The sequence below is a fragment of the Anolis sagrei genome, chromosome X, assembly GCF_037176765.1.
Source record: "Anolis sagrei isolate rAnoSag1 chromosome X, rAnoSag1.mat, whole genome shotgun sequence".
In the NCBI taxonomy this organism is placed as follows: domain Eukaryota; kingdom Metazoa; phylum Chordata; class Lepidosauria; order Squamata; family Dactyloidae; genus Anolis; species Anolis sagrei.
Window position 1 is genome coordinate 20,096,706 of NC_090034.1, and position 15,566 is coordinate 20,112,271.

General features: G+C 42.3%; 1 protein-coding gene across 3 annotated transcripts in view; it reads right to left on the bottom strand.

Annotated features, from left to right (window-relative positions):
* LMF1 (lipase maturation factor 1) overlaps positions 1-15,566 on the bottom strand; it is a 124,110-nt gene that overhangs the window by 40,770 nt on the left and 67,774 nt on the right. The gene's annotated exons all lie outside the window — the stretch shown is intronic.

Here is a 15,566-nt window from a genome sequence, read left to right on the forward strand (position 1 = left end):
GTGGGAGTTGAAGTCCAAAACACCCGGAGGGCCCAAGTTTGCCCATGCCTGGTATATTATGTATATTAGGTGAGGCTGCTGGAAGAAGGAAAAGAGGAGAACCTCTTTTCCTCATCTAACACACATAATATACCATTGTAAACAGACATCTCTACATCGTTGAACTTCCAACCTTCTAAAGTAATATCAACCCTACTGTATTTCTCAAGCAAAACACAGAGCTGAAATGAACAAGAAGGCAAGCAGAGAGGAAACAATAACTCTGGCTAAAGGACCCACCAAGCCCCAGTACACCGGTTCAAGATAGATAAAGTTTATTGGAAGCATCTGTATTTTATAGAACTTCGGGGCTATGGAAAACAACCAAGTGGACATGAATAATCTTCTAAGTCAAAATATGTATATATGCATGTTGGGGTATCTTGGTAATACGTCTTATTTTGTTTTCAAAAGAACAAAATATAACAATAACGCAAGTAAACAGTACAAAAAGGGGGAAAGAAGGGCAAAATAAGGACCATAAAAGAATATAATATATAATCATAGAGTTGGAAGAGACCTCGTGGGCGATCCAGTCCAACCTCATTCTGTAAAGAAGCAGGAAAATCACATTCAAAGCACCCCAGACAGATGGCCATCCAGCCTCTGCTTAAAAGCCTCCCAAGAAGGAGCCTCCACCACACTTTGAGGCAGAGAGTTCCACTGCTGAACAACTCTCACAGTCAGGAAGTTCTTCCTAATGTACAGGTGAAATCCCTTTTCCTGTAGTTTGAAGCCATTGTTCCATTGCATCCTAGTCTCCAGGACAGCAGAAAACAAGCTTGCTCCCTCCTCCCTAGGACTTCCTCTGAACTCTTGGTCCATGGCTCTCATCATGTCTCCTCTCAGCATTCTCTTCTGCAGGCTAAACATGCCCAGCTCTTTAAGCCACTCCTCATAGAGCTTCAGACCCTTGATCAGTTTAGTCACCCTCCTCATGTGAGTTGCGGAGCCATGTTAGTAAATTAGTTCTGTACATAAGTGTATTGTATCATCAGAAACATATGGAGGTGGAAGGTTATCTTACTGGGACTACTAGACAAGCAAATACCAGAACACCAGGAAATAATCTTCCTGTACATGACTATTGCAGCAAGAATTGAATATGCAAAACTATGGAAGCAACACAGAACACCAACGTCCTATGAAGGGATTACAATTTTTTTGAAATGGCTGAAATTGACAAATTAAGTTTAATTCTACAATAATACACAAAAACTGCAAAACGAATGGAAACCTTTTATGGATATGTGTGCGTGTGTGCATAAACAGAAGATGACTGCAATAGGATTTGTGACCCGGAAGTATTATGAAATAATAAAATGGGTATACATTGTATAACTTATATATCAAAGAGCCAAAAAATCTTTTTAATAAAGCAAATTGTTGACTTATTATTTTGAATTAAAATAGGGCATTTGCGGTGGCGCAATGGGTTAAACTGCTGAGCTGCTGAAATTGCTGACCGCAAAACTACAACTCCATCAACTCCATAGTGGGGTTGAACTATCTTAACAATACAGTGCAGACGCTAGGGTACATACAGCCTTCCAAAGGGTGCATTTGCATTGTAGAAATGGATGTAGTTGGACAACACTTTAACTGCCATGGCTCAATATTACAGAATCGTGGGAGTTGTAGTTTGACAAGGTTTTGAGTGCTGGTGCCTTGTTGTTGTTGTTGTTGTTGTTGTTATGTACCACATTATTATGCAACTATAACTAGAGGGCCCTCTGGTGGAACAGCATGTTAGATCGTTGAGCTGCTGAACTTGCTGACCAAAAGGTCGGTGGTTTGAATACAGGGAGCGGGGTGAGCTCCTGCTGTTAGCCCCAGCTTCTGCCAACCTAGCAGTTTGAAAACATGAAAATGTGAGTAGATCAATAGGTACTGCTTCGGTGGGAAAGTAACAGTGCTCTATGCAGTCATGCTGGCCACATGACCTTGGAGGTGTCTATACACAACGCAAGCTCTTCGGCTTAGAAATTGAGATGAGCACCACCTTTCAGAGGCTGAGAGTGTGTGACTTGCCCAAGGCTACCCAATGGATTTTCATTCCATGGATCTCTATCCAAGTCCTTGAGAAGATAAGCAGCATGATATCCAACTTGTTGGGCAATGGATGGTTTTGAGATCCTGTTAGTTGTAGTTCCCATGCAGCAGATACAGGTGAGCAATGACTACATGATCCAGGACTGTAACGTGTATCGCATAAAAATAGCAAAGCAATGGCAGGCACAAAACTCCAGCCTCATTGCGATGCAGCTTCTATCCATTAGTAATGTTTCTTGTCTTTTGTTTTGTTTTTGCTGTCCTTTGGGGGAAAAAATCCAAGCAGCACAAAACAGAGATGGCCAGAAAGGCCGATGATAATTGGAGGAGACGCAACACGTCTTTAAATTGTTTGCAGCTTTGAGCAAAAGGGAAAACAAAACAAAACAACGTGGAATGCACCCACAAACAAACAGGGCCAGAACACTCTTCGATGCGCAATATGCCTCCTTTTGCAAAAAAAGGGAAAGCCAGAACTGTAACGAATGCAATTCCTGCCTCGCAAAGCTGGGATTAATCAGAGCGGGGCTTTCTCTGGTTGTGAATTCCCTTGGGACACCCGGCCGCAGCATCCTTCCTTCCTTCCTTCTTTCCTTCCTTTCGCAGGACGAAGCCCAACGGGGGCAAGAGGTCAGGAGAGCTCTACATCCGGGGTCAAAGGACCAAGGGGTCGTCTGGATGGGAACGGTTTGAGTTAAGGACCAAAGGCAGTGAAGAGGATGCAAACCCTTGGAAATGCAGCTCTCCTGGGCCAGCATGAATAGAGTCCTAGAGTGGGAAGGGACCCCAAAGGCTATCCAGGCTGACCCCTTTCTTCAAGGAAGGAAGACACCATCTGAACCCTCCCAACAGATGGCCATCCAGCCTCTGATTACAAGCATCCAGAGAAGGAGACTGACGTTTGACATTGTCCCACCCCCCACTGCAAGACAGGGTGTAGAATTGATGCAGTTTGGCTCCACCTAAATGGCTATGGTACAATTAGATAGAATCTTAGGAGTTGTAGTTTGGAGCTGCACAGCCATTCTTGGATATAGAAGTAAAAGACCTTGGAAAACTACAACTCTACGGCTGAGCAGAGATTCGAACCCCTCTCCAAAGCACAAACCATTCCTCTCTGGTGACGCAGTGGGTTAAACCGTCGAGCTGCTGAACTTGGAAGGTTGGCACTTTGAATGGACAGGGTGAGCTCCCACTGTTAGCCCCAGCTCCTGCCAACCTAGCAGTTCGAAAACATGCAAATGTGAGTAGATCAATAGTCATGCCAGCCACATGACCTAGGAGGTGTCTAAGGACGATGCAGGCTCTTTGGCTTTGAAATGTAGATGAGCACCACCCCCAGAGCTGGAGACGAAAGGGAAGCCTTTACCTTTATTTGTGTATCTGTTTCCTTGTTTCAAGGAAACCCATCACTCTCTGCAAACTCTATCCTAGTCATATTTCACCTGTTCATGCTCAGCATTATTTTTAAATTTTAATTATTACATTTGGCCCAGCCATAGGTTTTTAAAAGTCGTTGTGTTACTGTTAATGTTTATGGCTTATTTTCTGTTACGACTTTTATTTTTATTGTTTTGTATTACTTGTTGTTATTGTTTTTATTATTGATGTATTGTGGGCTCGGCCTCATGTAAGCCGCACCGAGTCCCTTGGGGAGATGGTAGCGGGGTATAAATAAAGTTTTATTATTATTATTTTATTATTGTGTCTGTATATGTCAGACTATGCTGGAATCCACCCTATGTTCCCTCGGGGAGATAGGGTGGAATACAAATAAAGTGTTGTTGTTGTTATTAAACATTATTATTATTATTATTATTATTAATCAATATTCCAGGTTTTTGTTGCTGCTGCAATCTGCAATGATGACGACTGATGATAGTAACAGGATTATACCTTCTCCCCAATCCAGGACTCAAGCCAAACCCATCAAAATCTAAAACAGATTCAGCTAAAAATTGAAAAATCAAACGCAATGCAGCTTTTGCCTCCAATGCAGCTTTTGCCTCCCTGTTCTTTACACTAAATATACCTCCTTTTCCAGCCCTAAATCTCCTGTAAAGTTTGCAAACAGAAGCCCAATAAAAGTTATTTTTAAAAGGATCCGAAGCGTCCAGGCCGGGTGAAAGCAGACGCAGAGAGCAATGCTGTGTTTGTTTGTTTGCAGAGAAGGGAGGAGGAGGAGGAGGGAAAAACAGTTGCCGGGTAAGGAAACATCAAAATAAATTACGTCTCCAGAGAGGCTTTCCTCTTTTTTAATTTATTTATAAACGGTGCCCTCCCCGCCAGCTCCATCAATGGCAATATTCAATATTCAATGCACCACGACACCACCGTCTGTGGGTCTCGGGTGCCAGAGCCACCGTAAAACGCTGGCAATTTACTAGAGACACACTGCCGCGCCACTTACCCAAGGACCGAAATAAACTTCAGATGCATGCGACATACACACACACACATACATATATATTTTGTATAGAAGGCAGGCATTTGTAAGGGGTAAAAAAAAACCCGCTGCTTCCTTTTTAACCAATGGCCACAATTCTATTTCTATACCAGAGTCTCCACTTTTAAATGGGATGATGCCATCTTTCTCTGCCATTCTATATGTGGGTCTCAGTTGGACTTGCAACCTTAATGGTGGGCATCAGGATCTTTGGGGATCCTTTGGATGATGAGGATGATCATGATGGTGATGATATTGAAATCATAGTTGCCATCATCATCTCTTCCAATCAATTACCTGCCTCTCCTTGTGTCTCGGGCTAGAAGGAGAGACAAGTAATAAATGCATTGTTATATTATCATTATCCACCTGACATCTGCTGGGAAGTAGCAGCCAATAATGAAGGGACCAAACAGCCACCCCCTGTTTGGATATCAGCCAACACACCAATGCCTTAAATCAAGAAATAGTTTTCTAAGATCTACAGAGATATTCGCAGCAAGCTAGAGTCCAAAAGTGGCAGGCTAAAACTCGGAACCTCAATCAGTGGCTGATACCGAATGAGAGACTCCCTCCTGGGCACACAGAAGACTGGAATGTGCTGAATAGACTGCACTCTGCAATCACGAGATGCAGAGCCTACCTTAAGAAATGGGGATACAAAGTGGTGTCCACGACAGGCGAGTGTGGAGAAGAGCAAACCACAGACCACCTATTACAATGCAGTCTGAGCCCTGCCACATGCACATTGGAGGACCTTCTTATAGCAACACCAGAGGCACTCCAAGTGGCCTGCTACTGACCAAAGGACATTTAATATAATGCCAAGTTTTAAAACTTTGTATTTTTTAAAATCCATTACAACTATACCCTTGGTTCACTTCTGATACGATAAATAAATAATTAAATAAAATTATCATTACATTATTATTACTTTTGAATTTATACCAGCATTTTATTGGTGTCAATCTTGTGTGTAATTTCTTATAGGTATTTCAATAGTGCTGTGTTTTATCTGTTTTAAAAATGTTGGACCCTGCCTCGAGCAGCAGATATTATTATTATTATTATTATTATTATTATTATTATTAGTTTTATTTCTTACCTGCCTCTACTCATGGCTCAAAGTGGGTTACAACATTGCTAAAACACATAATCAAAACACATACGGTAATAATTTAAAAACTCTCAGTAGAATACATATATTAAAACATATTAAACATATGAAATGTATTTCCATAAAATACATATTAAAATATAGAAAACAAAAGTTACACATTATTATTATTATTATTATTATTATTATTTTAATAGTAACTTTTGATTGAGAAGCAAAGCAGTTCACCACATTTAAAAATGCAATTTACAATCCACAACATAATAATAATAATAATAATAATAATAATAATAATAATAATAAATTTTATTTATATACTGCTTTATCTCCCCGGAGGACTCAGAGCAGATTACAGTTTTACATATATAATGCAAACATTCAATGCCTTTTTACACAGTCAACAATGACATACAATACACGGACAGAGGTAAAGGCCTTCCCCGTTCCACCTCCGGCATCTGGAGGTGATGCTCATCTTCGGCCATGGGAAGGTGCTCTTGTTCCATTTTTTCATGCCGAGGAGCCTGTTGACCATAGACTTTCTTTGATCACTGCTGACATGTGTGCATGGAGCACCCTTTTACCTCCCTGCCGAAGCAGTACCTTTGGATCTACTCACATGACATGCTTTCAAACTACTTGGTAGGAAGATACCAATATTAAAATAGAATTCAAATTACAAGCACATTAAACTTGCTAAAAACACAGTATCAGCTGTATAACAATATCATAATAATGTAGATGCACCCTTAGATGGTGATATTAATATAATAATAATATAGAAATATAGTAATATAACAATAATATATTTCTATGTATGTATATATATATATATACAGAGAGAAAGAGAGAGAGAGAGAGAGAGGTCGTGTCAGGAGCAACTAAACTGCAAGTCACTTCTGGTATGAGAGAATTGGCCTTCTGCAAGGACGTTGCCCAGGGGACGCCTGGATAATTTTTGATGTTTTATCATACTTGTGGGAGGCTTCTCTCGTGTCCCCGCATAAGGAGCTGGAGCTGATAGAGGGAGCTCATCCACGCTCTCCCCGGATTCGGACCTGCGACCTGTCGGTCTTCAGTCCTGCCAGCACAGGGGTTTAACCCACTGTGCCACCAGGGGCTCCAATACATAATATATAATATTGATGATGATGATGTAGATGCACCATTCGATACTGTCAGTCTGTGCTTTACATGCCAGTGAAGTGTTAAAACGGCTCCGAAATTAAGTCCAAACTAAAATAATAATAATAATAATAATAATAATAATAATATGATAATGATGATGTAGATGCACCCTTTGATAGTGATATTAATCTATATAAATAAAAAATATGATGTTAGTTTGTGGGGTTAACATAACTAAAAAAACCCATCTATCAGTTCAATAAGTGACCATCACTCATAAAAACACTGAAAAACACAGGGACTTAAAAGCCAAAAAAATAAAAAATACATTATAATGCATGCGAAAAACACATTTATAAACATATACACATACATAAACACACAAAACACATATATACAGACTGCGCCACAGCAACATGTGGCAGGGGACAGCTAGTATAATAATATAATAATATATATTCCATAATATATAATATTGATTATGATGATGTAGACGCACCATTAGATAGTGTCAGCTTGTGCTTTACATGCCAGTGGAGTGTTGAAACTGCTCCAGAATTAAATCCAAGGCCTGAAACCTGCTGTTAAAATCAACCCTGAAGCTACGGACAGTTCTTTAAGGTTCGGACTAAAACCCAGACTGGACACAAGAAAGCACCAGCGACTGTTAGGCTGAGAAAGGCTTCTTTAACCATGTATCTATCTTCATTTCATTGCACGGATGACCGCATTTTCTGTATGCGCTGCACCACCCCTTTGGCTCAGCGTTTGGGGAGGGGGGGGGGGGGGAGAAACAGTCTTGCTCTGAATACAAACAGAAGCCTGGGTTGCAAATATCTCCTATTTATTCTGGGCATTCCTGGGGAAAGCACGGAGCTAAAATTACACCGCCATGAACCATGGCTTCATTCAGGGTATTTATTTGTTCAGGATCCCTGAAAAATATTTTAAGAAGTTGGAGCGGCTCTGGATGGGAGAAGTCTGCCTCCACAATCCAGGGGACTTTGGCTTCCTTATGCCACCCCCTTCAATCACCTCCTTTGCATCCCATTACTGAATAACAGACTTAGAAGAGACCCCAAGGGCCATCTAGTCCAACCCTATATTGCCATGAAGAAAGACACAATCCAAGCCCTCCAAACAGATGGCCATCCAACATCTATTCAAAAAACTCCAGAGGAGGCATTATTATTTCACTAGAGTTCGAGGAGACCCCAAGGGCCATCCAATCCAACCTCATTTCTGCCATGCAGAAAGACACAATCCAAGCCCTCCTGACAGATGGACATCCAGCTTCTGCTTAAGTCTCCTGAGAAGGAGACTCCACTGAACTCTGAGAGGGCGCTGGATTCCATTCTGCAAAAAGATCCTATAAATGAATGAATGGGTGGATCATATGAGTTGGAAGGGTCTCCCAGGGGCCATCCAGTCCAAACTACTTTTGCTTGCTTGTTGGGTCAGTAGGGATTACTCTTCAGTTCTTAGGGCGAATAGACTCAGGTGTCTCTGTTTGGTGTATCTAGGGTTTGGGCCACCTGGTGTAGTAACTCATGGCATCGCTCCCATGGACCTCCCTTCATCCCATATTCCTATATTGTAGCTAAAATACTGGACAACTGGACAAAATCATATAGAGCTTATACAAAATAGCAGGGTTGCAATTGGATCTTGATAACAGCTCTGACTAGAGCACATGCACCTTTATCAGAAGGTCCAAAAGAATAAATCAGTTCTGAATTTCAGATACGTTGAGACAATATATGTAAGTCGGTGGCAGTGGGTTAAAGCGTGGAGCTGCTGAACTTGTTGACTGAAAGGTTGCAGGTTTGAATCTGGGGAGGGGTGAGCTCCCGCTTTCAGCCCCAGCTTCTGCCAACCTAGCAGTTTGAAAACATGCAAATGTGAGTAGATCAATAGGTACCGCTCCAATGGGAAGGTAACGGCACTCCGTGCAGTCATGCCAGCCACATGACCTTGGAGATGTCTATGGACAACGCTAGCTCTTCAGCTTAGAAATGGAGATGAGCACCAACCCGCAGAGTCAGAGACTAAAGGAAAACCTTTACCTTTACCTTTACCTATGTAAGCTGGGCTCATGAAAAATTTTTTATGGCTATACTGAACCTCAAGGATATATATATATAAACACAATCTCTCTGAATTTGATTTTGACTTATGCAGGTTAAATTATTCACAGATTCGATTAAAAATACTCTCTCTAAGACCTCCAGAGCCGGGCTTTAGCCCAGCAGGTTAAACACGAGTGGCAGTAAATCTTACTAACCAAAGGTTGGTAATTCAAAGCCCGGTTCAGGCTGAGCTCCTGGTCTTTAGCCCAGCTTCTGCCTACCTAGAAGTTTCAGAAACAGCAATGTAAGTAGATAAATAGGTACTGCTTAAGCGGGGAGGTATTTAAGGCACCCATAAGGAAATGCCAGAAAAATGCCAGCGATTTTATGGAAGTTTATGAACAAAGCTCTTTGGCAGGGAAAGTGGAGCAAAAGCACCCCCGTGGCCAGAACTGGGCACAGCCTCGAAGATGGGAAAGCCTATATATACCTCTATCTATGTACAGTTGTCTGTCTTGTCGGTTTATAATGGCATTGTTTGCCGTATATGTGTTCTGTGATCTGCTCTGAGTCCTATTCAAGGACCCATTTGACGTGAGAAGGGCAGAATATAAATACTGTAAATAAATAACTCATAAATTCAACAATCAACTTCCAACGAAGGCCCAATCTACATTGCCATATAATGCAGTTTGAATTGGATTGTACTGGTCAATGTAGACTCATATAATGCAGTTTGAACTGGATGTATATGAGCCTACACTGCTATATAATCTGGTTCAATGCCGTTGATCGGCATTCCAAAACTGGATTATATGGCAGTGTCGATGAAAATACCAAAGTTTCAGCAGATTCTGGGATCTGTATCAATATTTGCGAACACATTTGTAAACAACCTTTGCCCTCTTTTAAAAACAGCAACTTTGCACCTCTTTTGTCCATTTCTATATCATTACAACCTTAGCAGCTCAGTGCTTTAACCCACTGCGCCACCAGGGGCTCTTTGATTGTAGGTGAACTATAAATCCCAGTAACGACAACTCCCAAATGTCAAGGTCTATTTCCTCCAAACTCCATCTGTGTGCATATTTGGGCATACGGAATATTCATGCCAAGTTTGGTCATTGTTTGAGTCCACGGGGCTCTCTGGATGTAGATGAACTACAACTCCCAAACTCAAAGTCAATGCCCACCACACCCTTCTAGTGTTTTCTGTTGGTAATGGGAGTCCTGTGTGTCACTTTTAGTTCAATTCCATCATTGGTGGAGTTTAGAATGCTCTTTGATTTTAAGTACACTATAAATCCCAGCAACTACAACTCCCAAATGACAAAATCATTTATTATTTTTTTGAGTGATGGTCACTCCCTGGGGTAATAGGTGTTGTGTGGCCAAATTTGGCGGCAATTCATCCAGTGGTTTTTGAGTTATGTTAATCCCACAAATGAACATTACATTTATAGATGATGATGATGATTATTATTATTAGATACATAACAATATTACTACACAGCAAACAAGATAATTATGTTGGTTTTTGTATTAGATCACACATCAAACACTTCCCAAGTGTTTAGGACTGTGTGATGTATTGGTGAATAAAGTGTGCACATCCAAATAGCTGAGAGGTGGTAATTTTGTCAGTGCCAATTGTTTTTAAGTGCAGGCCAAGGTATTTAGGCACTGCACCCAGTCTGCTGATCACCACTGGGACCACCTTGACTGGCTTGTGCCAGAGTATTTGGATTACTGTTGTTGTGTTTATTTGTACTCATGATAGTACACAAGACCTCTCTGCCGCCAAATTAACCATCCAACCCAACCTTTTTAAACCCTAATAGCTCTTGGGTCAAGAGTTGGGAAAGGACACCCCATGGGACACTTTTCATGGATCTATATTTTCCATAGGAACGCTCCCCTCCAATTGTGATATGCATTGCGCCGGGTCCTACCTAACAACGATGCTTCCATTCTGCTTTAATTCAATTGCTACCAGTCTGTAGGGGAAAATTAAGGGAGGCACCAGCCATCGAAACCCCTTTCCCAACCTGAACCATAAATGTGACGCACGAAGGCGCTGTCCAAAGAACAACCTTTAAAAAAAGAATCAGGGATGTTGGTTTACTTAAAGGGAAGTCTAACGGCTCGTGGCTGTGTTTAGATGAAGGCATTTGGGGCTCTGGATCATGTTTGCCTCAGAGTGCCATAAAGTGATGCGGGGAACAGTAGGAGCTTTCATAACGCGGCATTCACAAAGAGCAAATTGTGCCGTTACCGAAGGCGCTACCTGGTGCTACCGCCAATTCCCTGAACTGGGATCCTGCTTGGCTTGAAAACCAACTTCCCAAATGAAAGAAGCTGGATTTTGGGTGGGAGGGGGGTTGCAAGATAGGGGTAGGTGGGAGAGAGAATAAAATAAAGCAAAGATAACTTTCAAGGGTCTCTTTACATTTATAGAAATATGAGCTTAAGTACCTGCCGATGCCCGGGTAAGGGATTTTGCAAAGCCATTTATCCATCAACATTTAAAATTGGTTATGTTGGAATGGTGTGCCAAAATTGGTCAAGATCTATCATTGATTAGATGCACAGTGCTCTCTGGACGTGGGTGAACTCCCAACCTCTAAGGTCCATCTCTCCAAATCCCAGAAGCATTGAAAGTTGGACAGGCCGTACCTGTGTGCCAAGACTGGTCAAGATCCATCATTGGTTGAGTGAACAGTGCTCTCTGGATGTGGGTGGACTACAACTCCCAAACTCTAAGGTCCATCCCTCCAAATCACAGCAACATTAAAAGTTGGTGATGTTGAGTTTGTGTGCCAAGATTAGTCAAGATCCATTGCTGTTTGAGTGCACAGTGCTTTCTGGATGTGGGTGGACTACAACTCCCAAACTCTAACGTCCATCCCTCCAAGCCACAGCAACATTAAACGTTGGTGATGTTGAGTTTGTGTGCCAAGATCAGTCAAGCTCCATCGTTGGTTGAGAGCACAGTGCTCTCTGGATGTGGGTGAACTATAACTCCCAAACTCTAAAGTCCATCCCTCCAAGCCTCAGAAGCATGCAACATTGGTCATGTTGGGTTTGTGTGTCAAGACTGGTCAAGATTCATTGTCAGTTGAGTGGATAGTGCTTTCTGAATGTGGGTGAACTATAACTCCCAACATCTAAGGTCCATCCCCCTCCAGTATGTTCTGTTGGTCATGTTGGGCCTGTGTGCCAAGTTTGGTTCAGACCCATCACAGTGCCATCTTGGAAGTCACCCACAAATGTAGATACATAGATACTCACCCATAAACATACAAATATATTTTCGCCTTTATTATATAAACAGATATATTATATAAACAATTATATAAACTATATTAAAGAATTGTGGGAGTTGTAGTTTGACAAGGTCTTTGAGTGCTGGTGCCTTATTATTGTTGTTGTTGTTATGAACCTACGATATTATGCAACTACAACTAGAGGGCCTCTTGGCACAGTGTGTTAAACCACTGAGCTGCTGAACTTGCTGGCCAAAAGGGCAGCGGTTTGCATCTGAGGAGCGGGGTGAGCTCCTACTGTTAGCCCCAGCTTCTGCCAACCTAGCAGTTTGAAAACATGCAAATGTGAGCAGATCAAAAGGTACCACTTCGGCTGTAAGGTAATGGCACTCCATGCAGCCATGCTGGCCACATGACCTTGGAGGTGTCTACGGACAACGCCAGCTCTTTGGCTTAAAAATGGAGATGAACACCAACCCCCAGAGTCGGACACGACTAGACTTAATGCCAGTGGAAATCTTTATCTTTACCTTATAGAACGGATGCAGTCTGATACCACTTTAATTGCAATGTCACAATGCTATGGGAGTTATAGCATCAATCCTCCCCATTGGGAACTTGAATTCTCCTGAAGCCAGGGGTTGTCTCTTGTTTCCTCTCTGCTAAAGAGAAAGTGTCAATGAATTAACTGAAGAAAAGGCAAAAAGAAAGTGTAAAATGTCAAGTATGTGCATGATATAATCTCACCTTTTGCACTTTTAATGTTAGGAATTCACCTAAAGGTAAAAGTTTTCCCCTGACATTAAGTCCAGTTGTGTCTTACTCTGGGGGTTGGTGCTCATCTCCATTTCCAAGCTGAAGAGCCGCCATTGTCCACAGACATCTCCAAGGTCATGTGGCCAGCATGACTGCAAGACGTGCGGTTGCCTTCCAGCCAGATAGGTACCTATTGATCTACTCACATTTGCATGTTTTCGAACTGCTAGGCTGGCAGAAGCTAGGGCTAATTGTGGGAGCTATGCCACTCCCCAGATTCGAACCTGCAACCTTTCGATCAGCAAGTTCAGTAGCTCAGCGGTTTAACCCACTGCACCACCGGTGGCACCTAGAAATGCCTGAAAAGGACGTTTTAGTGTTGCTTTGCCTATAGAAGTATATGTAACTGTGTCATTCGTAGTTCCAGCTTCTGTTGGCACCTACAGGTTCCCTTTTTTCCCTTTCTGTTCCTTCATATTTTACTAAATTTAAAAAAAGTTTAAAATCTTTTTCTTTCAGGATCAAGGAACAGTTGACTGTTGCCTGTTTGGGTTCAAAACGGTGCCTTTGAGCAGTTGATGCAACAGGACCAAACGGCATCCGTTCCGCAGTGCAGGCGCCCCCGTTTCCTCCCATGGCTCTTAAGGGTGCCCTTAGGAAGCCCAGGACAAACGCCCGGTTCTCCTCTCGGCTCCAAGGCTCCGCAGCCAAACCGCCGGGCTCCCTGTTGACCCAAGAGGCGACGCAAGGGCTGCCTTTCGGACAGCGCTCTCCGCACCGCTGGCACCAGGCCTCCCAAACAGTGGGCCCATTGAGGCAGGCAAGCAAGACCGGGGAGCATTCAGAAAATCCCATAAAAGTAGGGCGCAACAGTGTTTGCCTTGCATTTAATATTCCCCTCTGCGATCCGCTCGTCATGTCAGACCCGGAATGTTTATTTTCATGGCCGCTTGTGGTCAACACTGGTGCCAGTGGCACTCCAGTGCCGGTTGCAACAGGTTTAAAATAGGATTTTGGAGGGGGGGGGGGGTGTCCCTGGTTCCAAGACATGCTGTATTGAGACTAATGAGCCATCAAATCTAATGCGCATCCCAATTTTCAAAACCCTGAAACTAAGAAAAAGGATTTGCTGTCGAATGTACAAAGCACAGCGGCAAAAAAGTGCCCTCGTTGTCATTTGGCTCCAAAAGGTGCACACTGAAATTGTTGCATGTTTAGAATCCCCTTCATAGAATCAGAGTTGGAAGAGACCACGTGGACCATCCAATCCAACCCCTTCCTGCCAAGAAGCAGGAAAATTGCATTCAAAGCACCCCTGACAGATGGCTATCCAGCCTCTGTTTGAAAGCCTCCAAAGAAGGAGCCTCCACCACACTCCAGGGCAGTGAGTTCCACTGCTAAACAGGTCTCACAGTTAGGAAGTTCTTCCTCATGGTCAAGTGGGATCCTCTTTTCTGTAGTTTAAAGTCATTGTTCTAATTCCTAGTCTCCAAGGCAGCAGAAAACAAGTTTGCACCCTCCTCCTTATGACTTCCCCTCATATTTATCCATGGCCCTCATCATGTCTCCTCTCAGCCTTCTCTTCTGCAGGTTAAACATGCCCAGCTCTTTAAGCTGCTCCTCACAGGACTTGTTCTCCAGACCCTTGATCATTTTAGTCACCTTTCTCTGGACACATTCCAGCTTGTCAACATCTCCCTTCAATTACGGTGCCCAGAACTGGACACAGTGTGATTCCAGGTGTGGTCTGAACAAGGCAGAATAGAGGAATAGAATGATTTCCCTGGATCTAGATACTAGACTCCAATTTATGTAGGCCGAAATCCTATTAATCTTTTTAGCCGCCGCATCACATTGTTGGCTCACGTTTAGCTTGTTGTCCATGAGGACTCAAAGGTCTGATTCTTTAAAAACAAAAGTGTTAGGACACCAAAACTTTCAGCAATGGAAAGTTGGGATTCATCTACACTGTAGAACAAATCCACTTCAATCACATGAGTTCAATACTTTGGAGTCACGGGGGATGTAGTTTTACAAGCTCCTGAGCCTTCCCTGCCAAAGGATACTGATGCCTCACCAAACTACAAATCTCAGGATGGCCTAGCATTGAGCCATGGCAGGTAAATTAGAGACGAGGTCCCTCAAAGAAGAACTCCAAGGTGCAGCTCCGGAAGCAGCTTCCCCTTTTGCTTTTACTGCCTTGGAAGGACACCTTAATCCATATCCTGATGGATTCACAATAGCTTAGTTTTGCCAAGATTTGAAATCGGTTTTGGAGGAAAGGATAGAAATATTTTAATAGCAATCTCTATGTTTATTGTGCTAGCCAAAAGTCGTGACAAAATATACATTACATTTTGTTTCAATATACACTACATTGCTATAACAGGTTGTGTTTCTTAATTTAATTTTAGTTGTTAAGTCATAATTTGTGTTTATATGTTGTGTTGTTTAAATTTTGTTAGTATGGATGTACTGTTGTTGTATTTGGGCATTGAATGTTTGCCTTTTACATTTGGAATCCATCTCGAGTCCCTTCGGGAAGATATAATATAAATAAAGTATTGTTGTTGTTGTTGTTGTTATTACTCCTCTCAGTTAACCAAAGGCACTCATGAGGGTTGGCTGCATAAATATTTTTGATTGCTTGAGAGTGACATAAGAAGAAGAGGAAGAGGAAGAGGAGGAAAAGG